The sequence below is a fragment of the Saimiri boliviensis genome, chromosome 9, assembly GCF_048565385.1.
Source record: "Saimiri boliviensis isolate mSaiBol1 chromosome 9, mSaiBol1.pri, whole genome shotgun sequence".
Classification (NCBI taxonomy): domain Eukaryota; kingdom Metazoa; phylum Chordata; class Mammalia; order Primates; family Cebidae; genus Saimiri; species Saimiri boliviensis.
The window spans coordinates 68,805,621-68,817,169 of NC_133457.1; the positions used below are offsets into that span (position 1 = coordinate 68,805,621).

At 45.4% G+C, this 11,549-nt stretch overlaps 1 long non-coding RNA gene across 1 annotated transcript in view; it reads left to right on the top strand.

Moving 5' to 3' along the window:
- Positions 1–9,429, top strand: part of LOC141585665 (uncharacterized) — a 33,038-nt gene extending 23,609 nt beyond the window's left edge. The window contains exon 4 of the long non-coding RNA XR_012519278.1: positions 9,051–9,429. This is a non-coding gene — a long non-coding RNA (uncharacterized LOC141585665). The remainder of the gene's footprint in view (positions 1–9,050) is intronic.
- The last annotated feature ends 2,120 nt before the right edge of the window (positions 9,430–11,549 follow it).

The following is an 11,549-nucleotide window of genomic DNA, read 5'->3' on the forward strand; positions in this document are numbered from 1 at the left end:
TTAGGGTTGGGCAGAGGAAGAATTGGAGCTGTGATGCATTGCAACAGGGATGCAGCTGACTCCAAAGGGAGCCCTGAAGCTTGGGTAGCCTCACAGAGTTGTTCCTCTTTGGGGAGACGAGCTTATTGTTTATCTCCAGTACTTGGGTAGGGATTCACTGGAGAAGAGGTAATCTCTTTCAGCGAGGTCATACCCAGCTCGTGGTACATGTCCTTGAGTCTTGAAGGAAATAGGGCAGAGAGATCTGGGCACTGCAGTATTTATGACAATTCCTCCATATTTCTATGGCCGTTTGTTTCATATAATTTCTCAGGGTGCCTCCTTTAGGACTCTGGTGGGACTTTCTCTTTGAAGAAACTTGTAAGGTTAAAAGGGAAAAAGGTTAGTAGGAGAAATTGCAGCCCCAGCTGCTACTGGGGAGGCAGAGCTGTAGGCTAAACTCTCTGATTCATTCTAGAGCCCTTCACCTTAGTTCTTATAATGGTAGAAGGATGCTAACTTTCTGGGTAGCCCACAGCTTCCTTCCTGTGGGGACCAAGTTCATGTTTACTTTTCTTAGGCTATGGCTATGACAATTATGTGTTTATGATTAAAATTAGATGATGAAATACTAATGTCTGCAAACCACCTTGGTGTTAAGCTGATTGCTCATTTCTCAAATGTGTAATAGCAGCTTTCCTCCTGATGACTAGGCCATGTACCATTTCCAGGATGGCAATTATCCCTATTCTGTTTGTTGTTGTTGTTGTTGTTGGCCCTGAACACAAAGTGCCCAAAATGTTAAAATGGCAGCTGTATTTTCTATTTGCTGGTGGAAGAGTTCTCTACACCTGTGGTGCCCAGAATTGTGGAAATGGGAAGCACACATTCCAGAAGTGGGTTACTGGGGGTGATAGTAACAGAGCCATTGTGGCTTCCATGCCTTAATTCTGAGACCCATATATTTTTTCTTTGTGGGATAGTGCATCAAATAATGGTCATTGATTTAGCATGCACGTTGTATACTGGAGGATGGGGACCTATTGTTAATTTCTAATAATGTTTAGAAATTTTACAAATGTTTCTAAACATTATTAGAAATTAATGTCAATGCCACTCAGAGTTTGTGAACACTGCTCTGTGTACATATCATCTAATGGAAGAATGCTAGGAAAAACTCCTGGGAGCATAAACATCTTAAACAGAACTTGCCATTGTGTATCAAAGACTCTGCTAATGATGCAGTCTCCCAGTACAAACAATACATATGACTTGTCCTCAGTTTTTCAATCTGGGTTTGCGCTATAGCAGAATTAGAATTTAAAACACCATGTCAGCCAACTCAGTGAAGTTCAATTGTGAGTAGAATTTCTGCTTCTGAATTCTTTTTTTTTTTTTTTTTTTTGAGACGAAGTTTCACTCTTGTTACCCAGGCTGGAGTGCAATGGCATGATCTCGGCTCACCACAACCTCCGCCTCCTGGGTTCAGGCAATTCTCCTGCCTCAGCCCCCTGAGTAGCTGGGATTACAGGCATGCACCACCACGCCCAGCTAATTTTTTTTTTTTTTTTTTTTTTTTTGTATTTTTAGTAGAGACGGGGTTTCACCATGTTGACCAGGATGGTCTTGATCTCTTGACCTCATGATCCTCCCGCCTTGGCCTCCCAAAGTGCTGGGATTACAGGCTTGAGCCACCGCGCCCGGCTACTTCTGAATTCTTATAGTTTAAATGATGACCGGTGTGTTGTAAGCTCCAGAAACTTCTTTGAAAATGTGTGGGCAAAAAAAAAAAAAAAAAATCTTTCTCTAATAGCTGTTGAAAGAATGCAGTCTCACTAAAGGAAATTAGACTAGGGGATATAGATTTAATTTCATTCACTTTGATTTAAAGCAAAATATGGTAAGAATTTGATAAATTTATGAACCCAAACTAACCAGAATCCTCAACTTAATTTTTGTTGTTGTTTTGCTACACTCATATTTCATGAGAAGGAGACAGAGTAGAAACTAGTTCACACTCGAGATTTATGTCCCTCCAAAAATCACCTTCCAGGGATGCATGAATCCTGTACAGATTCAATCTAGTGTTCACATCCCATATTTACAATCCCTATTCAGAGGTAATAATGTTTAAAATAATGACTCAGAAATATTATAAAATGTAAAATGATCAAAGGAAGATTCAGTAACGTTCTGGAGACTGTGCCTATGTATGGAAAGAAAATTTGCCTATGTACTTAAAAAATCACACACACACACTACTGAATGGATTGACAAGTGTTCTAAATTAACTCCAAGTTAATCTAATAATCAATTTCCAAAGCATTCTACTCACCTATGGTCTTACTCTGCTTGATTTAACCCATACCTCACTTGGTGGCATCTATGTCCTCAGTAGTTTAGGCAATTTTTTCTCAAAGCCCCATGTCATCAGCAGTGCAAGGTTAGAGGTATCCTGGTTCATACATGTGGGTGTCTTTCCACACGTCAGACTTCTATTGAAGAAGAACTCACCCTAATTCTCTTAGTTCTCCAGAGAATTTCTAATCACAAAAGCCATGAACTACAAGGAGTTCCCAAGGAGACAGGTCTCCTTAGCACTTCCCATTCACTCCATAGTCAGAGCCATGGGCAACACAGACTCAATCCATTCGACAAGTCAGTCTATATTGCATACCATACATAATAGTATATTTAACCAATATATAAATATTATAGGTTAAATATTCCACAACAAACAAGGTAGCACTTAACATCAAGAGGACAAAGAGATAGGAGAAAGGGTAAATGAGCAAGTCCCAGTGGGAGTGAAGAAGAGAAAAGGATTCCTGGTCTGGTCCATTGGTCTCCCAAGGAGGAGACTTTGATGTGGAAGAGCCTTTAGAGGTGCCATATATATATATGGCACCTTTAAAGTTTAGAGCTCTGCTTTGGAAGCAGAGCTGAAGCCATCACTCTGGTCTTCCTCCTCTTAGGCCAATGCCCCTATCTACATGTGTCATTTTTTGCTTCATTCCAGATTGGCAAGATTGTAATAATGAAAGATGACAGGGTTGCTTATGCACCTTGTATTCTTGTCTATTATAACTATAAACCTGAGTATATGTTTCCCAGAATAGTTAATCATCTAGTAGAAGAAGATAGTGTGATTTCTTGTCCTGTAAATCATGAAAACACACCTCCTGTACCTTCTCTTAATGTTTGCCATATTGTTTTATAGAGTTGGTCTCTTTAAGTTTTTTTGTTTTTTAAAAATACTCTTTGGATTTAACTTAGGTAAATGACACTGTCTTTTTTTTTATTGCATTTTAGGTTTTGGGGTACATGTGATGAACATGCAAGATTGTTGCATAGGTACACACATGGCAGTGTGCTTTGCTGCCTTCCGTCCCCTCACCTGTATCTGTCATTTTTCCCCATGCTATCTATTCCCACCTCCCCACCCCCCTCCCCTCCCCCATTTCCCCCCAACGGACCCCAGTGTGTAGTGCTCCCCTCCCTGTGTCTATGTGTTCTCATTGTTCAACACCCGCCTATGAGCGAGAATATATGGTGTTTGATTTTCTGCTCTTGTGAATGACACTGTCTTAAGAAAATTTCAATTTCATTTTATTCTGTGCTTTCTGATACAATAGCCACTAGCTGCATGAGACTGTTCAAATTTAAACTAATTATAATAAAATTATAATTAGAAATTAAATAAATTAATAATTAGAAAAAATTTAGTTTCTCAGTCGCATGAGCCACATTTAAGTGTACAAGTCTTCACTCAACACACGTAGCTAGTGGCTACATATTGAACAGTGCAGATGTGGGATATTTTTATAATTTAGAAGTTGAATTGGATAGTAATAAATGCAGATTTCAAATGTATTTGCACAGAGTTGTACAAAATAGTCCCTCATAATTAACATAATTTTTGTCTTGTCTTTTTTTGCTTTTAAGCTTATTTCCCTTCTTACTAATTTGTCTATTTCCTTTTTTTAAGGTACCAAAGTATTTATTATATCTACTATTTTTCTGTTTTTATCTCACATTTTCCTTTCCTTATGCTTCCTTTGATTTAGTTTATCAGTTTTTTTTTTAAACTTTTATTTTAGGTTCAGAGGTACCTGTGCAGGTTTATTATATAAGTGTCACTGGGGATTGTAGTACAGATTATTTAGTCACCTATGTGGTAGGCATTGTACCTTATAGGTAGTTTTTCAGTCCCGACCCTCCTCTTTTCTTCATCCTCAAATAAGTCCCAGTGTCTATTGTGTCCATGTGTACTCAATGTTGAGCTTCTACTTGTGAGAACATGTAGTGTGTGGTTTTCTGTTCCTCTGTTAGTTTATGTAAGATAATGGCTTTTACCTTCATCGATGTTGCAGCAAAGGACATGACCTCATTCTGTTTTATGGCTCCATCATATTCCATGGTGTATATGTACCACATTTTCTTTTTCAGTCTACCATCAATGGGCATTTAAGTTGGTTTCATGTCTTTGCTATTGGGAATCATGCTGCAATGAGCATACGCGTGCATGTATCTTTTTCTTTTCTCTGTTATCTTTCTTCCCTCCCTCCCTCCCTTTCTTCTTTCCTTCCTTCCTTCCTCTCTTTTCTCTCTCTCTTCCTTTGTTTTTCTCTTTCTTTCTCTCTCTTCCTCTGTTTCTTTCTCTTTTATCTTCCTTCCTTCCTGTCTTTCTCTTTCTCTTTTTTCTTTCTTCCTCTTTCTTTTTTTTTCTTCCTCCCTCCCTCCCCCCTCTCCTTCTTTCTCTCCTGCCCTCCCTCCCTCCCTCCTTCTCTCTGCTTCTGTCACCCCGGCTGGAGCACCATCTTGTCTCATTGCAAGCTCCACATCCCTGGTTCAAATAATTCTCCTTTCTTAGCCTCCCAAGTAGCTGGGACCACAAGCACCAGCCACCAGATCCAGCTAATTTTTGTATTTTTTATTAGAGGCTGGGTTTCTCCATGTTGCTCAGGTTATCAGGCTGGTCTTGAACTCCTGACCTAAGGTTATCTGCCCACCTTGGCCTCCCAAAGTGCTGGGATTGCAATTGTGAGCCACACACCCAGCCTTCACCACTCCCTTTTGTATCCCCCAACTCACACCTTGCCCATGCCACTCATGCATACCCCTGCCTTTCCCCAAGGTCATTTGTGAGTCCTGCACTAAATGGCCTTCAGTCCAGAGACCAGACATCAGACAGCAATCTGGACCTCTTCCTTGATGGGAGGTGAAACCTCCAAAAGAGGAAAATGCCTGCTATGGAGCCTGCAGGCTGAACACAGTGACTCTCCAGGCAAACAGCTAGAATCGTACTGAGTAAAATCTCCAGCTAGAAAGAAAACTTCCCAATCAACTCTTCCCTGATCCCATTTTACAGATGGAAACATTAAGGCTCAGAAGAGAGGAGGCAGAGCAGGCATTGGAACCATAGTCTCCTGGCTCCAAAGCCAAGTTCTGTCCACCCAGCCAGGCTCCATCCTTCCTTCTATAAATGTTTATAACAGTATGTGCTGGGCACTCTCATTAGGCCCAGCACATACTGTTACACATATCACTCAGTCTGCTTTTCCCATTCATTTGACAAGTGTTTACTGAGCTCCTACTGTGTGTCAGAGCTGGACTCGATACTAGGGACATCTTGGTAAAAACTCAGGCAAAGTCTACCCACCCTGGGGTTCTAACAAGACAAAGAGAGGGTTGGCACCATGGGCAAGGCTGTGAATGTAAAGAATAAAATGGTGGGGTCAGACAGAAAGGGTGGTCAAGGATGCTCTCTGCATGGAAGGGGCATCTTCTTGGCTTTGAGACCCAAATGCCAAAATACCTGTGAGTAGCAGGCCATGCCCATTCAGTAACAGAGCTGAGCCACAACCCTCCATAGATGCCAAACCAAACACCAGATCAGGTCAGCAATGAGGGTCAAAGACCATGGCCGGCAAGGGTCTTGCCACCTGAGCTCACAAGGGGATTTTTGTTATGCTTCTTTTATTATTATTATTATGGTGGGGTTGGGGGTCCTTAGTGCACAAGACACACTCTAGGAACCAGAAGTCAGGATTGAGGCTGCAATCCCTGCTCTGCCCTTGCTGTGTGACCTCAGGTTGCTATCGCCACCTCTCAGAGCCTCAGCTTCCTTCCCCTTCTGTAAAATGGAGAGTCTAATAATATCCACCTGGCAAGGGGGTCCAGGGAAGTCAGTGAGCTCCTTCATGTAAATAGCCAATGTCTGCACGTGGCCCTGGGTCAGAGATTTGTAATGGAGATTGAAATTACTGATAAGTGGCCAGGCATGTTGGCTCACACCCTTAATCCCAGCACTTTGGGAGGCCAAGGCAGGTGGACCACCTGAGGTCAGGAGTTTAAGATTAGCCTGGCCAACGTGGTGAAACCCCATCACTACTAAAAATACAAAAATTAATCGGGCATGGGGGTGTGTCCCAGCTACTTGAGAGGCTGAGGCAGGGGAATCGCTGGAACCCGAGAGATGGAGATTGCAGTTAGCTTAGATCATGCCACTTCACTCCAGCCTGAGCAACAAGAGTGAAACTTGGTCTCAAAAGAGCAAGCAAGCAAGCAATTACTGATAACCTTACAGGTTGTCAGAGGTACACAAGGGACTCAGAGGGGGGGACCACACTCATCCTCTCACACACAGAGAGGGGAGCAGCCTACCTCCCCAAGACCACACAGTGACCGGCTGTCAGCAGCTGCATCACCCCAGGCTCTCCATTGTGGCCCAGGGCTTCTGATGTGCCCTGGAGGGGCCCTTGGGCCTCCCCCTACCACCTCCTCTTCATTCCTCACTTTAGATCTTCTCTGTGGCCCCTGGTTATGGACAAAGGCTGGGTATCTTATGAGTTTGAGGCAGCCTGAGCATCTGTCTGTGCTTTCACCCAGAGCCAGAGCACCAGGCCCCATGCACATCAGCTGTGATTCTCCACCAGTTCAAAACCACCTAAGGGCTGGCTGGTTGTGCATGTGGAAGAAGGGGTGCTGTTCTTCCTCCAGGATGACAACATGATAGATTGAAAAGTACATGGGAGTCTGGGTGCAGTGGCTCAGGCCTGTAATTTCAGCACTTTGGGAGGCTGAGGCTGGTGGATCACCTGAGGTAAGAGTTCAAAACCAGCCTGACCAACGTGGTGAACCCCCATCTCCTAAACATACAAAAATTAGCTGGGCGTGGTGGCATTTGCCTGCAATCCCAGCTCCTCGGGAGGCTGAGGTGAGAATCACTTGAATCCAGGACGCAGAGATTGCAGTGAGCCGACATCACACCACTGCACTGAAGCCTGGGTGACAGAGTGAGATTTCATCTCAAAAAAAAAAAAAAAAGTATGTGAGCTCTGGAGGCAGAGAGATGGAATTGAATCCCAGCTTTTACTTCTCAGCTGTGTGCCCTTGGACAAGTTCACTTCTCTGAGCTTCAGTTTTCTCATCTGTGAAAAGGGAACAACATTTGGCTTGCCAGGGGTCTTAGGATGACTGGGAAGTGTCTGGCACGTAATAGGTGCTCAACGTGTGTGCTTTCCCATGGCCATCTGAGAGTCCTCAGGGCTGCCCTCCTGCCCTTCTCCCACAACCCCTGTGCCTGCCTCTTAAATGGGTACTCAGGGTGATAAGAAGGCACAGGTGAGGGAGCCTGGCTGGATCCACATCCACGCATGCCCATTGTTAGGAAAACAAGCTTTTAATGCCTGGTCCTGTGGCTGGTGGCTGAGTATAAAATGGGACCCAGAGCCAGCCTCTCCCTTCCTCTAAGGCACACCAAGGCAATAGTGTTTTAAAGGAAAGGAGGCAGGGGCATGGAGGCTCCAGAGACTGAGCCATTCCTATGGAAGAAGGGAGGCAGTGGGGCCCACTGCTGAGGGCCATCTGGCAGGTGTTCCATTCTACCTTCCTCCTGGGACCCACAGCCTCTTCATCAGTGATGTCTTCAGGTTCACTGTCCCCAAGCTGCTTAGGTGAGTCCAGACTTCAGGAGCTCTGCTAAGGCTGGTGGTCTCTTAATGGTATCCCTCCAGAGTCAGAGGGCTTCAGCTCTCATGCCTCTGCCTATAGATCTGGTGCTCAGGACACTGGAGGGTGGGTGAGAAGGATACTGAAAAAGGGAAATGATTAATGAGAAAGTGACTGTGCCCCAGAAGGGCAAATAAGCTAGCTCTTACATGACTGCGTCAATTAGCTTTTGTTGTAAAATGCCCCAAGAGTGGCTTAAAATGATAAGTGGCTTCATTTATTTAGTTCATGGTAATGTGGGTCAGTAACGTGGACTGGGCTCAGCTGGGTGGTGCTTCTTTTCTTGGCTGGGTTTTCTTATGTGCCTGCAATTGTGTGTTTGAATCTGGGATGGCTTTCTGTTCCACGTGGGTTCCCATCCTCCAAAAAGCTAGCTCAGACTTGTTCATGTGGCTGCTTCGGAGGCTTCTAAGCAATAGGCCAAAAGCCACTCTACCCTGTTGGTCAAAGGTGGTTTTGTGGCCAGCCCAGATTCAAGTGGTGTCTGCTCAGCTACTGTAACAGAGCATCACAGACTGAGTAGCTTCAACAATAGAAATGTATTTTTCTCATGATTCTGGAGGCTGGAAATTCCAGATCAGTTATCCACAAGTTGGTTCCATCTGAGGCCTCTGCCTTTGGCATGCAGTTGGCCACCTCCTCCCTGTGTCCTCATATGGTCTTTCCTTTGTGTGTGCCCTGGTGTTTCTCCTCTTGTAAGGACCCCAGTCAGACTGGATGAGGGCCCAGCCTAATGACCTCGTTTTAACTTTATTGCCTCTTTAAAGGCCCTATTTCCAAATACAGTCACATTCAGACATACCGGGGGTTGGGGATTCGACATACAAGTTTTGCAAGGACACAATTTAGCCCATAACAAGGGGGAAGAAAAACACCATCTCTTGATCTTGAGGAGCTGCAGTAAGATTGAAAAGAAGCGTGGACAGTGGGGGACATAACCGAAATCATGATTGTGAAAAAGTTGACTCACCCCCGACACCTGGCCTGGTTTGCGCAAAAGCAACACACATGGGCACCTCCTCTCACCAGCTGTACCTTCTCCCTCCTTCCCCTGCAAGCCTTTTCCTGGAGTTTATTGGTGATCCCAAGCCTCCGGCCTGGAAGCGCTACATCCTCGCGGTGCTGATGTTCCTCTCGGCCTGCCTGCAAACGCTGTTTAAGCAGCAGAACACGTACTGGCTCAAGGTGCTGTAGGTGAGGCTGCAGTCGGCCATCGCTTGTCTGGTGTACAGAAAGGTGAGCCCTGGGAGACAAGTGCAGGTCTTCCCAGCTGGGAAAAGGAACATAACTGAACTGGTTGGTAGTAATGCTATCAGCAGCTGAGAATGTTTTTAGTCCTTACTTATTAGAGTCACTCACAATATATTCTCACTTCCTTTGTTATTTCTTTTTGTATGTATTTATTTTTTCGGGACAGAGTCTCTACCCACCGTGACTTCCCAGAGTGCTGGGATTACAGGTGTGAGCCACCTCACCCAGCCTCCCTTCCTTCATTTTTTTTTTTTTTTTTTTTTTTTTGAGACGGAGTTTTGCTCTTGTTACCCAGGCTGTAGTGCAATGGCGCGATCTCGGCTCACCGCAACCTCCGCCTCCTGGGTTCAGGCAATTCTCCTGCCTAAGCCTCCTGAGTAGCTGGGATTACAGGCATGTGCCACCATGCCCAGCTAATTTTTTGTATTTTTAGTAGAGACGGGGTTTCACCATGTTGACCAGGATGGTCTTGATCTTCTGACCTCATGATCCACCCGCCTCAGCCTCCCAAGGTGCTGGGATTACAGGCTTGAGCCACCGCGCCCGGCTTCCTTCTTAAGTCTGAGTCATATTCTGCTGTGCGGATGGATCACACTGTGTTTATCTTTTCATCTAATGGTGGACCCATCGGTTGATTTTGTCTTTTGGTTGTTGTGAATAGCACTGCTGTGAGCACAGGTGTGCAAATACCTCTCTGAGTTCCTGCTTTCTATTCTTTTGGAATGGATGGCTGTGGCTTTGTTAGAGCAAATGGTAATGCTGTGTGTAACTGTTTTGAGGGACCACCATTTGTAAAGTGTTTTGTCATTGTTGTTGATATGGAGTCTCACTGTGTCGCCCAGGCTAGAGTGCAGTGGCATGATCAGGCCTCACTGCAACCTCCTCCTCCCAGGTTCAAGCCATTCTCATGCCTCAGCCTCCTGAGTAGCTGAGATTACGGGCACTGGCCACCACACATGGCTCATTTTTGTATTTTTAGTAGAGACAGGGTTTTACCATGTTGGCCAGGCTGGTCGCAAACTCCTGGCCTCAGGTGATCCGCCCACCTCGGCCTCCCAGAGTGCTGGGATTACAGGTGTGAGCCACCTCGCCTGGCTCTTGTAAAGTGTTTTAATCATCCTCTTTTACTGTTCTTCAGCTGGGGTTGTTTCTCTCTGCTCCTGCTAAGGAACTTCCCATAGGCAGCCCAGTCCCCACCTCTATCCAGGAGACAGCATACCTGGAAGTGAAGTTGAGTTGGTCCTGTCTCAGTGCTGCTTCTGTTTTAGGTAAATATCCTGTGGTGTCAGGAGAGAAAATCCCAAGTGCACCTGGGGAACACCATGGGCATCCCCCAACTCAGGACTGTGGGAGAGATGGGGTGTTGGAGGAGAGGTAAACCTGGAAGCCACTTAGCCCCACTCTGTCCCTTGCCCCTACCTTTTTTTTTTTTGAGATGGAGTCTTGCTCTGTCACTCAGGCCTGGAGTGCAGTGATGCAATCTTGGCTCACTGCAACCTCCACCTCCCAGGTTCAAGAGATTCTTCTATTTCATCTGCCTGAGTAGCTGGGACCACAGGTGAGTGCTGCCACACCTGGCTCATTTTTGTATTTTTAGTAGTGCTGGAGTTTCACCATGTTGGCCAGGCTGGTCTCCAACTCCTGACCCTAGGCCATCCACCCACCTTGGCCTCCCAAAGTGCTGGGATTCCAAGCGTGAGTCACTGCGCTCAGCCAAGCCCTGCTCCGTTCTAATCCCACTGCCTGTGAAAGGCTTCTGGAAGCTCACAGAAACAATGGCCCCAGTATGATGGCTCCCACTCACTTGCTCCCAGAGTTCTGGGGACACACAATGAGGAGTGATTGTTTTTCTCATTCATCTAGATGTGATGAGCCTGGTCAAAGAAGTTTGCTGTTGCTGACTTGCAGCTGGTTAGGCCCCTGCCCCATGGAAATTGCCCCCACTAAATCCTTATGCCTCATTTTACTCTGATAACTCAGATCTCCATCCCTGCCTCAGGCTGCATTAGGCTACTCCCTGTCATGCCATGCAGGAATCTCCCATGTGATATTACTTACTTATTTGATTGATTGATTGATTGATTGAGATGGGATCTTACTCTATCACCCAGGCTGGAGTGCAGTTGTATAATCTCAGCTCACTGCAACCTCTGCCTCCCGGGTTCAAGTAATTCTCCTCCCTCAGCCTATTGAGTTGCTGGGATTATAGGCACATGCCACCACGGCCTGCTGATTTTTTTATTTTTAGTAGAGACGGGGTTTCTCCATGTTGGTCAGGTGGGTCCCAAACTCTTGACCTTGTGATC